At 49.9% G+C, this 23,497-nt stretch overlaps 1 long non-coding RNA gene across 1 annotated transcript in view; it reads right to left on the minus strand.

The window, feature by feature from the left end:
* Nucleotides 1–5,248: 5,248 nt before the first annotated feature.
* Nucleotides 5,249–23,497, minus strand: part of LOC119567235 — a 78,042-nt gene continuing 59,793 nt past the window's right edge. The window contains exons 2-3 of the long non-coding RNA XR_005227161.1: nucleotides 18,102–18,235; nucleotides 5,249–7,109 (exon numbers count right to left, since the gene is read on the minus strand). This is a non-coding gene — a long non-coding RNA (uncharacterized LOC119567235). The remainder of the gene's footprint in view (nucleotides 7,110–18,101; nucleotides 18,236–23,497) is intronic.

Here is a 23,497-nt window from a genome sequence, read left to right on the forward strand (position 1 = left end):
GGCCCAGAGAAATGGCATTTCAGACTGGACCCAAATCCACTCGGTGCCAGTTCTGCTGCCTGAGCTCGCATTGCGCAGAGCGTACAGCCACACTGGCTGCAGTAGATTCAGGGTGACTGTTTGCAGGGAAAGGTGCCACCACGTGGACCTCCTATACAACACAGGCCATAGAACTTCCCCACCGTAACTCCTAGGGCAGATCTGTTAGAAGAATTCTAATCTTGATCGAAAAATCGTCAGTGATGGAGAATCCACCACAACCCTTGGTATATTGTTCCAAGGCTTAACACCCTCAAGTCAATAATTAACACCTTATTTCCAGTCTGAATTTGTCTAGCTTCAACTTGTGGCCATTGGCTCACGCTATTCCTTTCTCTGCTAGAGTGAAGAGCCTATTATTAAATATTCAGTAAATTCCCATGTAGGTACTTACAGACTGGGATCAAGTCACCCCTTAATTTTACTTTGTGAAGCTAAGTTGATTGAGCTCTGTGAGTCTGTCACTACGAGGCAGGTTTTCTAATCCTTTAATCATTCTCGTGGCTCTTCTCTGAGCCCTCTCCAATTTATCAACATCCTTCTTGATCTGTGGGCACCAGAACTGAACACAGGACTCCAGCAGCGGTTGCACCAGTGTCAGATACCGAGGTATCCTACTTGAGATTCCCCTGTTCGTGCCTCCCAGGATTGCATGGGCCCCTTAGGCCACTGCCTCACAGTGGGTGCTTTGAAGGGGCACCCAAGAATGTGGGGCTCAACGGAGCGAGTCACAATCCCTTGGACTCTATATTCCAGCATGACATCGTTGAGCGGTGACAGGCTCATTCTGTGTGAGCTGTCAGGTCTGCTTGCCTCAAGTGTCAATGGACAAAAGCTTCTTACCTAAATATGTTGCCTCACTTTGTACAAGAAAAATATTTTAGTATCGGTTTGAAGGGAATTTGCATTTTTATGGATAAATTCAAGAAAAAAGATACCACACAATCCCAATTTGCATCCCTTATTTCCATAGAAACTACAGGAGCCTTGATTGCTTTTATGTGCTTTTGATGAAAATTGAGTGGGTATCTTCATCCTGCCATAAGGTGGGAAGAAAAATTGGCATTCATAATAATTTCTAATGATTCAAAGGCGCCTGCTGCAAAATAGCTTGTCTGCATTTTATTTACTAACTCTTGTGTTTAAAAAAAACCCACAGCCACCTTTATAGAAAACTTGTTGCAAGCCTCTGTGAACCCACTGCAGATTAACATCTGTTTGTGTTGAACAAGGCCTGTTTGCTAGTACATGACTGATGCTTGTGAAATTGAGGTCACTCAGCCCCTAATCAAAGTTCAGACACTAGCAGAGGGCAATAAAGAATTTATATATCGTCATCTAGACACGTGCTTTTAAACCGCGGAAGGAGCACAGTGAATTGCGTAGTGCTGCAGCAGACAGCTTCACTGTTGGGTGCAGATACTAAGAGAATTAGGGAATTCAGTCCCTCATCACAGCTCCCGATGATTAATGTAAGAGTGTCAAAGCCAATCGTACGGATTCTGAATTCTAAGATGGCACGTGAGACAGAAGCTGGTCGAGAGGGTGATTCATTAGGGCGGATGCTGAAGTTCCCACCGCTGAATTTAGCTGCTACCGTAATTCTCAGCTGGATACACCCTGGAGATTTGCAGCGGGAGGGTAGCGCCATGCGGAGCACTCCCCCTGTGGCACGCCCCTGTGCTGCCACCGTTACAGGGAGAGAGACGGAGGGGGAGGAGATAGCTTTTACTGGACCAATGGCTGCTGGTGAGAGAGACAAGCTTTTGAACTACACACAGATCTTCTTGTGGTTTTCTCCTCTCACGCAGCTACGACAACACGGCACGCTGTTATAATGGGCAGGGTTTGCTTTGCTAATCTCTTATGCACAGGCCTCATTGTTAATAATTAAAGGCCCCTTGCTAGCATGTGAGAGCGTGCACCGTGTGTGCGAGCAGTATGTCTGTGCAGTGTGCGCCGTGTGTGTGTTAGCAGTACACCTGTGCAGTGTGCGCCGTGTGTGTGTTAGCAGTATGTCTGTGCAGCGTGCGCCGTGTGTGTGTTAGCAGTACACCTGTGCAGTGTCGGGCTGCTTAGGGAACAGCGCTCAGCTGCTACTTTTTGGTCACAGGCTCAAAGCACTGTCAAAAACATACAGGCCTGCTCGTCTTTTATGAGACAGAGATAGAAAGGAGAGAGAGAGGAAAGGGAAGAAATAATGTGGGAAGAGAAAAGGACACTGAGGTGTGTGTGTTTGTGTGTGTGTGACAAAAATCCCAGGTGGTGTTTCAGATTTAGCTGGAGCCATTGGAGGTGGTGATGTCATCTGGGTCCCTCTGTCCGGCCAGGTGTTGTCAGGACATCTCTCAGGATCAGGATGAGGACAGCCCGGGGTCCCAGGAGATGGGCGGGAGGGCGGGGGGGAACCATGAAACTTGCTCCAGTCGTCAATTTTTCTACTAAAGTCTCTTTTTAAGGACCCCAAAAACGGAGTGGCGGGTGGAATAGCCTGTCATCTCATTATGTCTGCTGCCCCAGACACCCCTCTCCTGGGACGGCTGCCCCGACCACTCCAGGCCCAGCTCTGCTGCCCTGGTCACCCCAACCAGCCCCAGCAGTGCTGATGCGGCGTGTCTCCTTGCCCAGCGGCCCCTGCGAGGGCACCAGGGCTGTGCTGTGCTTCTCTCTGGTTGTTCTCCTGCCGAGTGGCCCATCTGCGGTTTACGGTAATGTTCACAGATTCCTTGGCTGCTCCTCTCGCAGACCGTCAGAGCCAACGACTGCACTTTCTGTCTCCCTAGCATCAGCTCTGTCAGCACCAGCCTCCGCTGCTGCATGGCGCTTCACCAACCCAGATGGGCACGGGAGGCAATCTGCCTCTGGAGATGGCTCCTGGAGCGTCCTGCAGGTCCCTTCACAGGGGCGCAGCTTACTCCCTTCTGGTGCCTAGCAGGGGTGTGGGCAAAGCTGGAGTCCTGCTTCCCTGGCCCCTCTGGAGCGTGCTGGGGGGAAGGGAGTGATAGCCGCTCTGCTCCTAGAGCGCAGGAGCTGCTGTTTTGCCTGGGCTTGAATGTACAAGGGAAGGAGGGTTCCCACAGCGCCTGGCCCCACTGCATTGCACTGCACACCCACCCACCCCGCACAGGGTGAGACAGACGCTGGCTGAGAGAGGGAGCATGCTTTTCATCCCAGGGGGTGCCCTGCAGTCCTCCAAGGAGCAGTGAGCATCTCCAGAGCCTGCCCAGCTAGTAGAGGTCTGTGCAGCTCTTAGCTACTCTGTGCAGCTCTGTGCTACTGCCCAGAGGGGAGCCATGAAAGTGCCCGGTAACCACGGCCCTCTATCCCGCTCTTGACCTCTAATAAGCAGCTTCCCTTGCCCATGAGAGCCAGTGAACACCCCAGAGCATGTGTTACATGAGTCACACAGCTCAGCCAGTCCCTAATAATCGAGCCTGGGTCCTGCCACTCTGCCCAGCAGCTGCCATTCGCTTTGCTAGCAGTGAACTCAGAAATCACGTCCTGCTATGAAGCATCGAACTGACACAGTCTCGTTATTGTCACGTTATGGTGAGCTGGTAATTCGGCCTTTCTGGGGTAAAGACAATCTCTAGCAAGTCTCCTTTACGATGCATCTGGACTAATTTTGTCCATTGTGTGTAAATACTGATTGGGCTTTAAAAACAACTTTGCGTCTTTTCTGTGCGAATGCAAAAGACACAGACCAGTAAACCTCAGGCCAGAGACTTTCAAACGCTGCAGTTAATTCAGGGCCCAGGGATGAGGAGGGCTGGTTGCTGGGGCGGTGACAATGACCCTGAGCAGTGTGTGGAGGGGAGAGGATGCAGGGGGGCTGGAATTACCTACACTTGGTTCAGTGGGCCTAGGCTGTCCTGCTGGGACCCTGCCTGGAAGGGTTCTGACGTGGGATTTCATTCAAGTGGTGAGAGGCTCCTCTGCAGCGTCTCTCTCTCTCTCGTAGCAAATTAGGGCTTGCTGTGCCTGCGCGGATCGGCGCACCGCAAGGCGGTTACATGGGATGGGGCTTGGCTGAATTATGCACACTAGCCACTGAAGAGAATTTTAGTGATCATAGAATCATTGAATCATAGAATATCAGGGTTGGAAGGGACCTCAGGAGGTCATCTAGTCCAACCCCCTGCTCAAAGCAGGACCAATCCCCAACTAAATCATCCCAGCCAGGGCTTTGTCAAGCAGGGCCTTAAAAACCTGATGGGTTTTTGTTTTCTCTCTATAGATTTCAGCCTTTGAATTTAGCCTCAATTTGTTCTTGCTGCTAACGGGGCTACAGAGAATATTCCAGTCACAGCTGCTCTGCCCAGTGGAGTTAACAAGTAAACGGTAATCGCCCACCGTCACAGCCATTCCTTGCTCTCTTCACCTGAGACCACACAGCAAAGAATGACTGCCACCACACAAGAGGAGCTGGGCAGGCACTTGTTAAGGGGCTTATTCCTTCACCCTCTCATTTCCCTGGTCCTTCTCGCATGAACAGAGAGCAATAATACCCAAAGTTCAAACGTGCAAACAATTCAATGTTTATTGGGGTGACCTTCCAGCAAGCTTAAATTCAAGTTCCTTTTTCCTTATTTTTGAATCCCAACTTACCTTTACAAACAGGCCTAAATATTGATATCCTAACAGCATTATTCAAGGGAGAATGTTCCAGGCAATGGAGACAATAATTGGCTGTGTGGGTGATTAAGGCTGGAATGAACAGCAGGCCCCAGTGTCACAAACTGTATCCCTGCTACACAGCCAGGTGGGAGAAAACCCAACAACCCGTGGGAGCGGGCAGCAGGGCTGGTTCCTCCACCTCACTGCCACCATCTACCCTGCCATTCCCTCCAGTGATGTCATACGGTGGTGGGGGCTGAGCTGCGTGAGCACAGGACAGGGGCACTGCAAGTGGATAGCTGTGTCCATCAGAGAACCGATTGCTGATGGAGGGTTGTGGCTGGCCGCCCAGTGGGACCGGCTTCCCCATGTCACAAGAGAGAGGAAACGTCTTGATTTTTCGTGGCTGAAATGTCCTCCATGGGCCAAAATCTCTGAACTCTGGTATGTCCAAAGACTAGATGAGTCTTTGGCACCTCTTACTAGTGTTATTACCGGTAACACTCGTGGGAGGTTTCCCCATCCCTGAAGCTCCCAGTTCAGGGCACCAGTCCTGTCTCCCCTAGGTGTGAACGAGTACCGTGAAATAGAATATAGGGCTCCAGCACTATTTTAGGGGAAGAGAAAATGACAGGGTCAAGCTGTCCTGTGTGGCTTAGGAGCGAGAATACCAACCTCAGGGCAGACTGTTACAAACCGGGGCATCAACCCCAAACTGGCTGTGAGTTCTATACTTAGATTTCACCAACCAACTACCAAGTGTAAACCCCTCAGGCACTAAATGGCCTTAACATGGAGTCACAGACAGTCCCCTTGGGCACTCCAGTCTGTCTCACCACCCAGGTAAGGCTAGCTTTGAGATAGCTGGGTCCTTACACTAAGAATCACAGCAATATTCAGGTTCCTGCCAGTCCCAAAGGAACAGTCACTTACCCCAGGTCAGTTGCACTTTAGATGCCACACCAAAGACAGCACTTGTAGCCAATCCTATAATAAACTATCTACAGATTTATTGTGTAGGAAAAGGAAACGAGAGTTATTTACAAGGTTAAAAAGGTAAACATAGATACACACAAACGAGTTATAGTCTTAAGTTTCAAAAGGTAATAGACGCTTCTATAATAAGCAAGCTCTAAATGTCCTTTAGGGCTAACCTAGCCGAGGCAGCTGGAGATCCCTTGTTTATGCCTCGAAACCTTGCCCTGCAGAGCCCAGGCAGCACAGAGATACAGATCCTTCTCATCAGGAGTTTTTATTCCCTTCCCCCCATGTGCCCTGAGCTGCGAACTCAGCTGAAGGGAGGAATCCACTTGCAAGACTCCTCTTCATGCGGGTGGGGTGGAAGCAGAACTACAAAGTCTTTTGTTCTCTTTAATGTTCCACAATAGTCTGTCTGAGTCGATGGGCCTCCCTTGTTGGCCAGGACATAACACCTGCGCCTGGAGACCAGCACTTTACACTAGCTAATGTCTCTCTCCGGTCTGGTGATTTACAGTCACAGAGGGTCACAGTATGAATGCTTAAATATAACCTGACAGTGTGGGATACAAATGCTGCATGTGAGATTAATGCCGGCAGCAACTCACAGGCATTCAATAAGGTCTAAGCACTAAACTTGTCCTTATATAATCCTAAGATCTGTTTTAACAATATTAACACACATGAGCCAGCCTGATTCCAGCTGTGTAGCTGTCAGTGTCCAACTGAGACTTGGGGACCCTGGCAGGAGCTGGCCCATGGCCTGTCCGTATCACAGACCATGTTCGTTAATGCACTAGCTGTGGGGTACGCAAACACTTACAGGTGTTAGCCCACCTTGCAAAGTGGCTGACATGTAGCCCCTCTAGGGAGAAGAACGACTCTCTGATCACCCCCACAATCAGCCAGCAGTAAAAAGAAAATGTCCTCATGCAACAACAGCAACCCCATCCCCTAGCAAACGGATTTATTTAGCCTGGTGGACCTGTCAGGCCAGCCCCACTCCTGAGAGTTAGTCGTGTTATTAACTAGAGGAAATTCTGGAGTGTAAGTATTAGACTTGTACTATATAGAATTTGTAAGTGGTTCATTAATTTACAGTTCTACTTTTTATTAAATTAATTTGCATTTTAATGAAAATGAGAAGTAGATCCACTTCCCTTCCTGGTGAGCCAATATCACGCAGCCCCTGTGTGAACGGATGCGGCTGGGCAGTGAGTGAGCCAGCGCTGGGCTCCAGGAGCTCTGGAGTTTGTGTCCTGGGGGAAGGGCTACGTGTAGTGCTTTCCGAGCGCAGTGAGAGAGCGTGCGCTGGGGGACCCAACCGGCCCTGTTCTGGTCTCACTTCTGTGCTCTCTCCTCAATCTGCAGGCGCGGGAACGAGGTGTGTGCAGGGACGTCACACAGCAGAGTGATCAGGCCACCTCAAAGCATCAACAGCCGAGGACTTTCCCCTTGGGGCTGGGCTTGGGAGCCTAGGAGAAAGCAGGAGAGAGCAGGAACCATTAGCACCCCACAGACAAGGGCTGCAATGCACCACCCCCCTTTGGGCGAGGAGCCTGCGAGTGCACCAAAACAACGACAATTCAACACTATGCCGCAAAGCCCCGCCCACTGGCGCACAGCCAGGCACGGCGGCCCCTTCTGCTTCCGCACACACGGACTCTGTCCACACCCTCCTGCTCCACTGTGGGGCCGCTGCCCCAAGCAGCACCCAGAAGGTATTTGCACATGCGTGTCTCAAAGAAGGTGGTTCTTTGTTCAAATAGGGAGTGGCTGGACCCTCAAAGGCCCTGCCCCCTCCAGCGTCGGCGACGCTGCGGTCTCCTGGCATCTCAGGTGGAGTCACCTCTGCATGGCATCCTGAGCTGAGCTGGGGGTTGATTTGTCATTCGCACAATCCTGAGAACAACCCAGAATGGGGCCTTTCACCTGCACAACGCTGGAAAAGGTAAATCAGTCCCTGCCAGAGTCCCATTCCAGCAGCGACGTCACCAGCTCCCATGCCAGCTGCCTCCTCCTTCTGCGTCCAACTCTTTGAACAGGCCATTTGCAGTGATGGCCTTGCCTCTTATTGTCTATTTCCAGGCAGGCTTCCACCCTGAGTGCTCTGCTGGAATTGCTCTCACCACAGTCTCTAGCTAGCTCTCCATTGCTAGGCCCTGTCCTTACACCCTTCGCCTTTCCACAGCTTTTGATATCAATGACCATTTCTTTCTGCTTTGGCTCGCATTGCCGAATGCTGTCTGGCTGCTCTTTCAGGCCGCTCTGCCTTCAGGTCTCCCAGGGACAGCACGGGGCCTGGCACAGGTTTGGCCCAACAGTGTTACGGATCCAGGCTGGGAGTCCCTGTTGCTGTCTAGGTCACGTTTTGTAAAGCACCAACCACGTGCTGGCATGTGCTGATGATAATGTTAGTTGCTGATTACAATGTGCCAAACCACTGCCGCTCTGCAGCTCACACCTACCCCAGCACTTGGTTGCCCTTTACATCCAAACTGGCCCAGGATCACAGTGGCAGCATTTCAAGGGGACAGATGGCAGATTCCAGCCATGGGACACTCTCAGCTCCCAGACTTCTCTTATCAGAGACCAGCCCGGTGAAGAAGGGGACATGAAAGTGCCCCAGTGTGCTGCTCAGCACGGTTTCTCTCCTTGTGTGTTCCCGGAGAGGGATCCTGTCACAGCGTCTCTTGCCAACAGCGACTGCTGTTTGTGTGTCAATCAGGTCTCACCATTCAGGGTTTGGATTGGAGAGCGATTGAAATAAAATGAGGAGAGAAGTCACCTGAGCTGCAGACCTGCTCAGCATTCCCTCGACTCTACGCCATTGCATCAGTAGTTCTCCAGTGTAACTGCACCAATCCTGTTACAACCCCGCTCTTTTCCTTTGCGTTAGTTGTTGTTGGTCCCACAGAGAATGCGTGGTATCCATGCTGACTAATTATGCCACACCTCAGAGAGTGAGCACCTGAGAAACCTGCCCTGCTTTGCTACTCGGGGAATATGAATGTTACAGTCATTGTCCCATTCCCCAGAATCCCCCTCTCTGTGTCCACATAGTCACCACCTGATGAGAAGAAATGCAGCAGCACCAGCTCTGTGCAAGAAACTGTTTATTTTTAACAATACTGATGGGTTGGAGACTTGGAAATTGACGCTGAGAACATAATGATTGCTACTGCTGGGAGAAAATCAATATTAACAAGTCTATTGTGAAGAAGCAGGACTTTTCTGGCTCTTGTATTGTGAAGCTGGTACAGAGGAGTCCATCCAACCACCTCACAGCCGGGAAATATCTGCTGGGAAAGCAATACAGCGGTGCACAGACAATCCAGGAAGTTTTTGGAAAGGGTAGGGGACAATTTCCTGGTGCAAGTGCTGGAGGAACCGGCTAGGGGCAGAGCTCTTCTTGACCTGCTGCTCACAAACCGGGAAGAATTAGTAGGGGAAGCTAACGTGGATGGGAACCTGGGAGGCAGTGACCATGAGATGGTCAAGTTCAGGATCCTGACACAGGGAAGAAAGGAGAGCAGCAGAATATGGACCGTGGACTTCAGAAAAGCAGACTTTGACTCCCTCAGGGAACTGATGGGCAGGATCCCCTGGGAGAATAACATGAGGGGGAAAGGAGTCCAGGAGAGCTGGCTGTATTTTAAAGAATCCTTATTGAGGTTACAGGGACAAACCATCCTGATGTGTAGCAAGAATAGTAAATATGGCAGGCGACCAGCTTGGCTTAACAGTGAAATCCTTGCTGATCTTAAACACAAAAAAGAAGCTTATAAGAAGTGGAAGATTGGACAAATGACCAGGGAAGAGTATAAAAATATTGCTCGGGCATACAGGAGTGAAATCAGGAAGGCCAAATCACACTTGAATTTGCAGCTAGCAAGAAATGTTAAGAGTAACAAGAAGGGTTTCTTCAGGTACGTCAGCAACAAGAAGAAAGTCCAGGAAAGTGTGGGCCCCTTACTGAATGACGGAGGCAACCTAGTGACAGAGGATGTGGAAAAAGCTAATGTACTCAACGCTTTTTTTGCCCCTGTCTTCACGAACAAGGTCAGCTCCCAGACTGCTGCACTGGGCAGCACAGCATGGGAAGGAGGTGACCAGCCCTCTGTGGAGAAAGAAGTGGTTCGGGACTATTTAGAAAAGCTGGACGAGCACAAGTCCATGGGGCCGGAGGCACTGCATCCGAGAGCGCTAAAGGAGTTGGCGGATGTGATTGCAGAGCCATTGGCCATTATCTCTGAAAACTCATGGCGATCCGGGGAAGTCCTGGATGACTGGAAAAAGGCTAATGTAGTGCCCATCTTTAAAAAAGGGAAGAAGGAGGATCCAGGGAACTACAGGCCAGTCAGCCTCACCTCAGTCCCTGGAAATATCATAGAGCAGGTCCTCAAGGAATCAATTCTGAAGCACTTAGAGGAGAGGAAAGTGATCAGGAACAGTCAGCATGGATTCACCAAGGGCAAGTCATGCCTGACTAATCTAATTGCTTTCTGTGACGAGATAACTGGCTCTGTGGATGAGGGGAAAGCAGTGGACGTGTTGTTCCTTGACTTTAGCAAAGCTTTTGACACGGTCTCCCACAGTATTCTTGCCAGTAAGTTAAAGAAGTATGGGCTGGATGAATGGACTATAAGGTGGATAGAAAGCTGGCTAGATTGTTGGGCTCAACGGGTTGTGATCAATGGCTCCATGTCTAGTTGGCAGCCGGTATCAAGTGGAGTGCCCCAGGGGTCGGTCCTAGGGCCGGTTTTGTTCAATATCTTCATTAATGATCTGGAGGATGGCATGGACTGCACCCTCAGCAAGTTTGCAGATGACACTAAACTGGGAGGAGAGGTAGATACGCTGGAGGGTAGGGCTAGGATAGAGAGGGCCCTAGACAAATTAGAGGTTTGGGCCAAAAGAAATCTGATGAGGTTCAACAAGGACAAGTGCAGAGTCCTGCACTTAGGACGGAAGAATCCTATGCACCGCTACAGACTAGGGACCGAATGGCTCGGCAGCAGTTCTGCAGAAAAGGACCTAGGGGTTACAGTGGACAAGAAGCTGGATATGAGTCAACAGTGTGCCCTTGTTGCCAAGAAGGCCAATGGCATTTTGGGATGTATAAATAGGGGCATTGCCAGCAGATGGAGAGACGTGAGCGTTCCCCTCTATTCGACATTGGTGAGGCCTCATCTGGAGTACTGTGTCCAGTTTTGGGCCCCACACTACAAGAAGGATGTGGAAAAATTGGAAAACGTCCAGTGGAGGGCAACAAAAATTATTAGGGGCTGGAACACATGACTTATGAGGAGAGGCTGAAGGAACTGGGATTGTTTAGTCTGCGGAAGAGAAGAATGAGGGGGGATTTGATAGCTGCTTTCAACTACCTGAAAGGGGGTTCCAAAGAGGATGGCTCTAGACTGTTCTCAGTGGTAGCAGATGACAGAACGAGGAGTAATGGTCTCAAGTTGCAGTGGGGGAGGTTTAGGTTGGATATTAGGAAAAACTTTTTCACTAGGAGGGTGGTGAAACACTGGAATGGGTTACCTAGGGAGGTGGTGGAATCTCCTTCCTTAGAAGTTTTTAAGGTCAGGCTTGACAAAGCCCTGTCTGGGATGATTTAGTTGGGGATTGGTCCTGCTTTGAGCAGGGGGTTGGACTAGATGACCTCCTGAGGTCCCTTCCAACCCTGATATTCTAGGATTCTATGATTCTATGAAATGCTACCACTCCATATCGTTTGGTTCTGTAGTCCCAAAAGGGTCCAGGCACCCCTTCTAAATCGATCTTGTAGCAATATTTCCCCTCACTTGCATTCTAAATGCTCTGCCTGGACTGCTCCTGCACTGACGCCTGTCAGCCAGTGGGCCCTTCAGAAATGCCCCGGGACAGGCAGGCATCTTCACCTAATTGGGGACTGTAGCTCTTCAGGGAAATCTGCACTATGACATTTCTTAACTGACAGGTGTCAGTTCTGGAGCCAGGCAAAGCATCTTTGTATAATGTAAACAGTAGAGATCATTCTGAAGTCAATCCTGTGGAGCTACTTGGCTAGTACTTAGGGCAGTGGTAGTCAATAGGTGGACCACGGGCCAAATCTAGACTGCCAGATGCTTTTGAATGGACCCTGAAATCTTTTTACTTACTTATTATCATTATTGTTATTATTATTATTTATTATTTTCTCTGGAGAGTGGCCCTTGACTCTACCTGGACCAAGAAATTTGGACCTTGACAAAAAATAATTGACTACCCCTGACTTAGGGAATTAAAATGGCAGCATTCTTACCTCCCGGTATCTTGTTTCTTCAGATATCGTGAAAACCAGCCTGAATAACTTGGAGGTAGCATACTCCTCCAACCAGTAAGCAACAGATCTGGCACCTCCTTACGCTCTAGTGCCATAAGGACACCTCCCTCAAGTGCTTTCTGCAGTGCAACAGAGTAATAATTTAACAACTTTATTCTTTGGAGATTTACTAATCTAAGTTGACTGAAAAGGAGATGCTTCCCCTCCCCCCGCAAACCATCCTTCCTTCCATCTCTTGTATCATTAGATTTGCAGTTAATCTCACACGCAGCAATCCCATGATTTCTCTTTTTCCTTTTACACAGGTTAATTAAACATGTCTTTTAAACTATTTTTTCCCCAGTTGCATCCAAATGTCTGCTAAGGGAGCTTAGACTCTAATACCCCCACGACATGTATCTTGGGAGGATTTCAGTATTTGTAAGCCACAAATATGGATCTTATTCTAACCTATGCACCCACTAGATGACAGCTGCTTCTAAATTCCAGGAATATACAAACTTTAGCTCCTTACAACGTTAGCTGAGGAATACCAGGGCTTTCATGTGTTTTTTTGTAAAGAAAATTGAGCAATAAACATCCAGAGAAATGAGACATTTAAACATTCAAAGTAATTGATACCAGGAAAAAAATATGATAGGATGAAATCTATTCCTGCAATAAACTGCCCATTAGCTGGGCCATCAGCATAACCCTAATCTAAAGTTATGAGGATCCATTACAGATATAATCAAATACAATTTTCTATATTCCATGAATCAAAAGCACCATATGTATTAAGAGCCTAGTTTGTCTTTTTGTTCCTGCCTTCTCCTAAAATTGTATAGATCTGATTTCTTGTGTTATATTGCTCTGATGTCTGCTAAGGGCACCATGCCCTAGGAATTCACAGCGAGTGAGCACTAGAAATGAAAAAAGTGAAATACTATCTAGACAGCTGGAAGTAAAAATATGAAAAGTGTTGCACTTACAGGAGGAAAAAAGCCTATTTTTATTACTTGAATAGACAGTTTGGTATAAAGAGAAATTCCTCATCCAAGATCACACACACAGTGGAGCTGCAGCAGACAGGCTGAAATGCTGAATCCACTCTGTGCCAGGGAACTCTATGGATCTTGACTTCAATGAGCGGCCGTGGGATTTCAATACGGAGAAGGAAGTGCTGTAGCTATAGCACGCCAATGGGACGGTGAGTTCAGTCTTGGTTTGCCCTGTTCGGCCTTATTGTCCCCTCCACCCGGATTTGCCCCTCCCCTTCTTTCTTCCACCTCGACACTCACCTGCTTTCCTGTCCTTCTCTCCCATCCCCTTGCCACCCTTGACATCACCTGGCTCCTTCAGACCCCCCTTAGTCCTGACCCCCACGCAGACCTCTGCTCAGCTTTGCAGCATGTGCTGGAGTCCATCCCTGTTCAGCAAAGCTCCTGCTTAGGTATGCTTTATTGGATCAGGACCACTGAAGAAGAATGAGGGGGGATTTGATAGCTGCTTTCAGCTACCAGAAGGGGGGTTCCAAAGAGGATGGATCTAGACTGTTCTCAGTGGTAGCTGATGACAGAACGAGGAGTAATGGTCTCAAGTTGCAGTGGGGAAGGTTTAGGTTGGATATTAGGAAAAACTTTTTCACTAGGAGGGTGGTGAAACACTGGAATGCGTTACCTAGGGAGGTGGTGGAATCTCCTTCCTTAGAAGTTTTTAAGGTCAGGCTTGACAAAGCCCTGGCTGGGATGATTTGACTGGGGATTGGTCCTGCTTTGAGCAGGGGGTTGGACTAGATGACCTCCTGAGGTCCCTTCCAACCCTGATATTCTAGGATTCTATGATTGTCAGCAACTCCACTTGTTCTGAACTCCCCAGCTCTCTGCTGCCATCCCCTGGCCATGGTTTTCTCGGCTCACTCCCACGTGTCTGCCTGAATTCCTCCAACTACATGTTTCAAAGACACAACTGCTCCACTGTGGCTACCACGAGCTTCCTCCATCCCTGTGCCACCAGGTCCCTCCTGGAGTGCTTTGCATTCCCCTTGACCCTGAACCCTCTCCTTCCTCCTCTCGCTGAGCCTGGGGCATGGCTGGCCCTGAGTAAATCATGCTCGATGCTGACAGCATGTTACCCTTGCGCTCTGTCGCTTGTCCTGGCTGCCTCTTAATCTCCAGGCAGACATTAGCAGTTTGGTTTGATCTAAAAAACCCTCAGTGACTTGGGACAGGCCTTTCTGGGAGACCTGAGCATGTTGCTGCAGTTGTGACCAGCAAAGGGCTTGAGCAAACAGCAGAGCAGGTCTGGGGCCAGGTGTTCCCCAAGGGGGCCCTCAGCGCAGAAGAGGCCCCCGGGTACAGGTGTGCAGAGCACACTGCAAGGCCACTGTCACAGCCACGGCCGAGCTCCCCTGGGACACGTACCAGACTCTGTGCTTGGACCCACATGCCAGGCCCAGGTGCTTTAAGCGCCCCGGGTCTGAGTGGGCTCCAGGTGCTGCTGCTTTCTTTGGCTGCCAGGCTGATTCCTTGGGCCCAGACTCCTCCAGCTCAGGCTTTTCCTCCAGATCATGGAGACTCCCTCTGACTCCTGCAGCCAGTCCCTTCTGCTTTGGCTGGTCCAGCAGCCAAACGGTTCCCTCTCACGCAGGGAGCAGCCCCCTTGGGTATTTCTCTTCCTCTCAGCAGCTCAGTTTTTAACACCTGGGGGTGTTTGTTCTCTTTCGGGGGGATTTCCACTTCTCCCCCTTCTCCCCTGCAGACAACCTGGAATAACTGGATTCTTCCTGCTCAGCTGCCCTCTGTGGGAGAAAACAAGTCCTCACTCCGCGTTTGTCAACAACAAATCAGAGACGCTTTATTATGAGCAATTGCAAGGGAAGACTGCGGTCGGACAGGGAGTCCCCCGTCCTTAGGCAGATCTTCGCCAGATAAACAATTAGGGCCAGCATTTATACCTTTTGTTGCATACAATAATGATCAACAGCTGCGCCTTGTTTATACGTGTTCCTTCCTGATATCTCACTTTTCTCAGCAGTTCCTGCTACAGTCTGTGTTCCATTCTTGTCTAACAAAAGGTCAAAACAGCAGCTCTTATAGTTATTCTCACTCGCTTCCCACTCGCCCAGGCCCTGCCTTAAAGTCTTGCGTTATTAGAGTTAGGGTTAGCCTGACTCTTGCTCTATTCCTAAGAAAACAAAGATGTCTGCGTCCAAATTCCCTTTATCCCTTTTTTTACTTCCACACCTCCTTAGCATACTCATTGTCCTGCCTGGCACAGTCAGTAAACGTGAACCCTTCCTTGGTTTGTTCTGCAGCTTCTCCCCGACAGGCTTGAGCGACACATGACAGGCCCTGGTCTGCCCGGGGCTGGTTTGCAACACACTGAGGGTGTGAGTTAGTGCGTTCGACGTCCCAGTGCATCGGTTGTACCCAGACCGGTCCCCGTGGATTGTGAGGACCGTTGAGAGCTGCAGGGAGGGGCTTGTGTCTCAGCTGGTTCCTTCCATATATTTTGTGGGAGGGGCTTGTCATCTTGCTTTTGGACTGGCGGCTATGTAGGCTGAAACCGTCATAGCAGGGCCTGGGGCTGATGGCAGGGGCAGTCTAATCAGTCTGCCCCAGCTGAGCCCATCACCCACCCTGACTATCCCAATTCTCTCCTCTGGGGCCTCCTCGCCCCCCTGCTCTCCAGACTCCAGCCCGGGCAGACAGGCCCTGCCCCTTTCACACACACGGCGGGGAACGTGAACACGTCAGCCTCGCCCATCTCCACTTACTGCCCATTCATCAGCACATCCTGTTTAAGGGTCGCCCTGGGAACTGCTCCCTCCTCTTCCTCGGCCTTCTCCCTCCTGCATCGCTCCCCGCTCCCTCTGTCCATCTCGCACTGGCCTCCATGCTGCTCCTTCTGGACGGAGCCAGAAGCTGTCTTTGCTGCACCTCCTGCCGTCTGGAGCAGCCTCCCTCTTTCTCCCAACCACATCGACTCCCCATCTGTTTTCAGATTTCAGCTGGAAAAAATCTCTCTCTTTCCCCAGCTTGTCCCATTGATTTATCTCTGCCTGAGTTCTTCTCCATTGGCTCCTGTCTTCAGGAGCGGATGCTTTAATTTATTTATCATACAATACTTTTATGCCTTTCTCTCTGTCATTTATACCCTGTTCTGTCTGCTGACCCGTATTATTTAACACTGTAGTGCCTTTGAGGCTGTTACTGCCAGTGCTCAGTACAGTTTGTAAGGCCCCGTGGGCGCCGCTGGGATGAAAGACTCCAGCGAAAGGCAGAACGTTAGCATTGCTCCAGGAAGAAATGTCGCAGCTTGACACAAGCCAGACGCTTGTTTTGCCATTTGTGAAGTTTCGCAGGGCTCAGGATTGCGCGTGTCCCGGAGCTTTCCCGGGGGACGAGTGCTGTTTGTGCTATGAAACGGCAGGTCCTCTCCAGCAGGGACTTTGTCATGAAACCTGAAAGAAATCAGCTGTTTTCCTGAGCAAAGCAGAGGCCTCGATGAGCCCTTAGCATCCGCATGGAGTTCGGCCTCCCCGGCCTGTTGCAGACTTGCCAATAAATCCCAGGGAGAGGAACAAAAGGTGCTAAATTACAGTACTGACACCCGTAATTTAGATACCAAGTGAGGCTCTGCAATCAGACTAAATCAGTGAATGCCCATGAGTCTGGGTGAGCACCACGCCCGCTGCAGGGTGTGAAAGTGACCGCGTGCGAGGGCCAGGCGGTGGCGGCAGAGCAAGACGGATCCTGCACCTGGCCAGTGGCTGCTCTCAGACGCTGAGGAGAGGGAGGAGAAAACATAAATTGAAGCTAAAACTGCATTTTCAAGTTTCTTGTCCTGCGAGATGGAACCAGCTGGAGAAGGAGCTGGTGACATCAGTGCGCCAGGCAGGTGCTGAGCCTCACACAGGGATCGGCTGTTTCGCTGCTCGTTCGTGATACTGACATATTAGCTCTTCGCGCTTCGGCCGTGGCCATTCAGAGCGATGGCAGCGGCACGGTCTTTGAATGCCTTGCCTGGGAGAGAGGAAGGTTCACGCCTTCATCCCTCGTGGGTCCACGCATGCAGGTGACCCCAGCAATCCCTGGTCCACGCATGCAGGTGACCCCAGCAATTCCTGCTTGTTTATGTAAGAGCAGAATAAAGGCCCTGCATCTGCTGTACTAGGGACTACCAAAATTAATTTTCTGTAGCTAAGATTCAAGCATATAACCATGTGGTCGAGGTTTAGTGAGTTAAAGCTGTGTACCTGTCTGTGCTCTGGCTCCAGGCACGTTGTTTACAATGGGGAGAGAAAAGCAACAAGTAGCTGCCGGTGTAACTGAGCATCTTCTTACATGTACAATATAATCCTAATTAATAGGCAGGCTGAGCTGGAGCTACCATGTCTGTTATCAATTTGTGGCTGTGGTTGGATTGTCTGTCTCCCAGGACAGTAATATTCCTCCAGCTTATTGCAAACTGCTCATGGCATCACTCTATTACACAGACTTAATGCTTCCAAAATAGAGATTTAATACTCCACCTTATCAACATAAGTGAGGGTCAAAGCAATTCATATCCATGATCCCACAGAGCTCCCTGACAGTGGGTTTTATGGCAAATAGAGTGCTGACTGGTGAACCTGGGGAGCCCTGGCCCTCTGCAGAGAATCTGCCCACTTTGTCAGACAACAGAAGGAATCTCATTGTTAAAGTATTTGAGACAGTCTGAGAGATCCCAAAGACCCAGGGCAGAGCAAGGGATAGTGAATGTGGGCTTCTCTTCCCATCTCTGCCAGTGCACCTCAATTCTCTTGATGTGGGGCAGCCCCATAATTCCAGTCCTCCACCTCTCCGCACAGCTCAGCCTCTCTGCACTGCAGCACCCCCTGCCCTTGTAGCTAGATGACTTTCCATTTCCAGATGAGAATGAGACCAGAGAGTATAGTTCCTCTTGTGATTGACAGCACACAAGTCTCCAGGGAGCTAGCTAGTCCCCAAGTACTTACTATTTTAAGCCCTTTTTAATAAGCTGTTTGTAAATATAGTTGCATGTGAGTTTGGATTGTTTCCTGGGAACTGTGCTTGCCATACCAGCTGCTGGGCGGAAATCCCAGGGAATAGCACATCAGATGGTTCTGTGTTTATTTGTGTCCTGAAATATACATTTGAAAAGACATCCATACCTGATGTGTGTGAGACACTGCATCCTGCTGTCTTCCCTGCAGGAAAGGCCATGGCTCCAGGGAAAATGTTTATATTACCAGGGCACGTTGCTTCAGCATTTGCTTTTGTGTGCAAGCCAGGGCATAGGTTCTACCTGCAAATCATGAGGAAATATCTGAGCACGTAAAGGAAGTGGGAGGTTTCGGTGCAGGGGGATTTATTTGCAGAAATTAAACATATGTTAGGAGAACTATCCCTTTGCTTCCCACAAAAACAACATAACAGCTATAATTCTCCAGGCATGAGCTGAGCAGACATGGATCTGTCTCCTCCCCCAAAACTGCCAGAAAGTACTAGGCTGCTAACAGTTCCACTGGCTGGATCTCATGGCTATGTGCCATGGCTTTCGCTGAGGCCCACAGGCAGGAGAACCTGCCTTAATGAAACAAAAGAGGCTGGTCTCTGTGTCTGAGGCTGCAGGTTTTATCAACCATGGCAGGGGATCCAGATGTACTGAGCCAAGTCAGACAACAACCCAGGGCCTGGGGCTAATTCCCAGCTGCGTGTGCGAGGCAGCCCTGGGAGGCACTGCCAGCTGGGAGCTCAGCAAGTGTAGCCAAGTCTAGACGCACTATCCTGAAAGCAGGGGGCAAGGCAGTGGGTGGTGCTGACTGCCCGCTGGGGCAGGGAACGTGAGGGGAGCCGAGGAGGTGGCCAGGGGGGTTGTGTTTTCCTGTTTGCTGCCTGGCAGAAACATGCAACTGGAGACATTTGCTGACTTGCTGTCAGTTTGGGTTAAACCAGTGCCCCTGAGAGAACCCCCAGCCCCGCAGGGCGAGCGGTGTTCTAACTGCAGCCTGCAGTGCCTGTTCTCACTGGGTGCTATGCTGCAGCCCCACTACAGTCAGCCACGAGAAAGGGCCTTCAACGAAAACTCAGATCCAATGGCCTGGGAACTACACACAGTAGTCCCACAAACCAGCGTGCCGGGTCTCCTGTGCTGGTCCCCCACAAACCGGCTATTTTGTGGCTGCCTCCGGCTGAGGGCTAGTTTGAACCCACGTATGGTTCAACAGGTGTTTCCCAAAGTTCAGACAGTTCCAGCTCCCACAGGGAACGGCTTGTATCTAGCACTGGGAAATGGGCAGAAACTGGGCCCTTCCTATAGGTGTGTGTCACGTCACCTGTATGGCAGATGCCAGAGCTGCTGCGCCCAGGTTGGTGGGTCTCTCACTAGGGATGAGGACAAAATATTGCTTGGCCCAGCCCAGGCTGAAGCAGCAGGTGGGTTCGGGTCCCATCGGAGAACCTGGGTGTGAGGGGCGAAGGCTCCCAGACAGTGCACTTCCAGCCGCTCCATTTAGTAAACAGGCAAATCCTGAGCTTCTAACAAACTGACATGGACAAAAGTTTATGTGGCGACTAGGGCTGGGGCTGTCCATCTGCACTGAGTTAAACCTCCCCTTCTCCCTGGAAAGAGCCCACAACGTACAGCAGCGCGCTGCAGACACTGGCTCACTACAGGGCTTGCAACCAGACCAAGATTTACCACTCTACTGCAGGTACAACACGGCGTGAACCAGTTCTTCGACCCCTGTGGAACCGTAATGACTTATCCTGCCATGAAGAGTAACACCCGCTTATTACAGTAAATGTGCCAGGCTGCAGGAATACCTGGCATTAGTGTCATTATCGCAATTAGACACATTAAAGCAGAACTCACGGTTAGTGTCTGCAAAACTGCTACAATGTTCAGCATTATCATTACAACATTATCATTACAAAAATTACAGACTGCAAAGAGGATTATTTCCTAGGTTGCAGAATTCCTGGAATGCAACTTTTGATTGCAATGAATCAGTGAAGACCTGTTTGGCTCTGCCCACATGTTGGGAAGCCTTAAAATATGCCATAATTAAGGCAGAAAGGAGTAGCAATGAAGAGTGAGCACAGTCCCCTGGTTAGGGAAACTGAGTCATTAGCAGCAGGTTACTTTAGTAAGGGTTCGGGAATTATACCCCAAGCAGTCAATGTTTCCAAGAAGGGAATCAGGGACATAGAATGCCGCCTGGTGGGAAATGATCAATTGTTAATTGAACAGGAGGATCTGACAAAAGGAACGAGCATCTCAGCCCCGGCAGTCGAGAGGGATTTGGGAAAGCGTCGTTTCTCACAGTGTGTTCCCCTAATGTCACGTCACAGAACCTCTGCTGTAATGTGCTAGCAAATTACTGCATGATACAGGTAGCAATTTATAAGAATTGATAACTGTATTTTCCTGAGGGTACATCAGTCATGCGCATACCCAGAGACAGGAGATAGAGAGATGCATTTCTCACCCTACCACGTGAGTACACACACACACACACACACACAAACGTAGACATACAAACCCAGAGCTGCACATGCTCTCCCCTCCGCAGCACCCACCCCCAGCCATTCTCTCCATTCACACAGTCCCCAGCATGAGCCATTTCCCTCCATGGCGGGTGCTCTGGATTTTCCACCCCCTGCTTAGATTCATTTTCTTTTTCTTTTCTTTTTTCGTACCTAAATCTCTGCAATTTTACCAAACGAGAGGCTGAAAAGCCTGTTGAGCTCTGGAGGCCCAGAGTATGGCCCCCTTCCCCTGCATCTATTGCTAAGTCTGTGGTGTTGTTCATAAGGGTTTTCTTGAGCAGCCAAAGATTTCTTATCCACAACAACCAAAAATCTACATGAGAAGAATGCCCAGAGAGCCTCCAGTGTTGGCTCCAGGAGAGAGCCCGTCCCTGAGAAAAATGAGAGATGGGCTGGCTGCTTTTATAAGAGTCCTTCTGAACGATAGAGAACTCAGAAACCTGCCACATTGTGCATGTCGAATCCAAACTGTAAACCCTATTTATAATGGAAACCAGGTCGAGCCAGGGGGTGCAGCCCCCCCCCCCCCCCCAGCACCCCTAGTTCCAGCACCGATGTCCACAGAGCTGTGACCAGTTGTGATTGGTTCCCATCTCCAGTGAGGCTGAGCCAGCCCCTCACTCAGCACGGCTTGTGTCCTTATGTAGCCTTCCCAGGGCACAGCAAATTGTTCACCAGGGGAACCAGCTGGGGCCAGAGGGAAACAGAAGGTTTGTAGCAGGAAGTGAGAGTGACCCAGGAGAGCTAATGGACAGGATGCCGGGCAGATGGGGCATCACGGCTGGGCAGGTGCCAACTCAGAGGGGGGGCAGGCGGCAGAATACTGCTTGAAACCCATGTGCTCACTCCAGCTTTCCAGCTGTGCTAAGGAGAGCAGATTTTGCCCTTTGTGTTTGTTAGTTGCAATGTCTGTTGGGAACTGTTCTGTAGGTAGCTATGGACTCTGGTAAATTCTCTGGTAAAACCCCTCCTGAAGCAGTTCACTATACCGAAGAATTCATTTTGCACAACTTACCATAGGTTTTAAAATGTGCCTAGTTCCCAGAACTTACTTGATGAGGTTTCTTTGTAAAACTTCTGTAGAGACTGGAACAAACATTGCCTTCCAGTAGACCTTTGTGTAGGACCAATTACCACAAATTAACTATGGTAAAAGGTCCATCTGTATGGAGCTCATCCACCACAGAACCCTTTCACTGGGGCGGGGGGACAGCAAGCCATTTTACAATGGGGTAGGTACCTAGATATAAAGTGGAACCGGGGGCTAGAGCCTTAAACATGTACACCCCAAGTTAGCACCATCCCCTACTTGTGTGTAGGTACCTGAAGGGGCTTCTGGAGGCAGCTCCTGCTGCTGGAACACGAGCTGACCCTACACGCGGAGGAACTCTGAAAAGAGCCCCCCCCGGATAATTCAGAACTACCCCACTGTCTGGCTGCTGAGCATCATTTCCCCTCGCTGAGTGTTTTCCTTTCCATTCTTTAGGCCACTGTCCTAGGCATTCTAGCCATAGTGCTGCGTCGCGTCAGGGGAAGCGCCGTGGCTAGTGACTGCGTGGCAGACAGCAAAATATACCACAACTGTGAAAGGTTAGAAAACTGCTCAGCAATATGATGAACTCACCCACGCTGACAGATCCAATGGGCAGAGAGGAGTCTGGGAGCATTAGATCAAACCCTTTTGGGGATGAAGGGAAGGTTGCAATTTGCAGCCTGGAGGATGAAGAAGCTGCAGGATCCAGGGATCAGCAATCCTGCCCTCCCCACAACCCCAGGAAAGTTCCGTGAAGTACCAGCCTGGGGTAATGCAAGCCCAAGGCTTTGGCCGGGAAAGGCCTGGCATGGAGTGTCCCACGCAGAGCAGTGTGTGCGAGCAAGGCAGAGGAGCCCCAACCACGGCCTGTTGACTCAAAGAAGCCGCCAGCTGATCGACAGCTCAACGGAGGGGTTGTGTGACTCTTGCACATACACACAGCGCTGCACACCTGTCTTAAAGGGCCAACGCTCGCTTCCTGCATGCCCAGCCGCGAACACATGGAGCAAGCTGGAGCCCGGCTTGGGTATGAAACGGGGGGTGGGGGGCGGCAGCGCTGGTACTGGCCAGCTGGATACTGGGCTGGACAGAGCCCTGATCTGAACATAGGAATGGCCCTACTGGGTCAGACCAAAGGTCCATCTAGCCCAGTATCCTGTCTTCCCACAGTGGCCAATGCCGGGTGCCCCAGAGGGAATGAACAGAACAGGGAATCATCCAGTGATCCATCCCCTGTCGCCCATTCCCAGCTTCTGACAAACAGAGGCTAGGGACACCATTCCTGCCCATCGTGGCTAATAGCCATTGATGGACCTATCCTCCATGAATTTATCTAGTTCTTTTTTAAACCCTTGGTCTTGGCCTTCACAACATCCTCTAGCAAAGAGTTCCACAGACTGACTGTGTGTTGTGTGAAGAAATACTTCCTTTTGTTTGTTTTAAACCTGCTGCCTGTTAATTTCATTTGGTGACCCCCAGTTCTTGTGTTATAAGAAGTAGTAAATAACACTTCCTTATCTTCTTTCTCTACACTGGTCATGATTTTATAGACCTCAATCATATCTCCCCTTAGCCATCTATTTTCCAAGCTGAAAAGTCCCAGTCTTATTAATCTCTCCTCATACAGAAGCCGTTCCATACCCCTTATAATTTTTGTTGCCCTTTTCTGAACCTTTTCGAATTCCAATATATCTTTTTTGAGATGGGGTGACCACATCTGCACACAGTATTCAAGATGTAGGAGTACTATGGATTTATATAGGCAACATGATATTTTCTGTCCTATTATCGATCCCTTTCTTAATGATTCCCAGCATTCTGTTTGCTTTTTTGACTGCTGCTGCAAATTGAGTGGAACTATCCACAGTGACTCCAAGATCTCTTTCTTGAGTGGTAACAGCCAAGTTAGACCCCATCATTTTATATGTAGAGTTAGGATTATGCTTTCCAATGTGCATTACTTTGCATTTATCAACATTAAAT

This window comes from Chelonia mydas, chromosome 10 (genome assembly GCF_015237465.2).
Source record: "Chelonia mydas isolate rCheMyd1 chromosome 10, rCheMyd1.pri.v2, whole genome shotgun sequence".
In the NCBI taxonomy this organism is placed as follows: Eukaryota; Metazoa; Chordata; order Testudines; family Cheloniidae; genus Chelonia; species Chelonia mydas.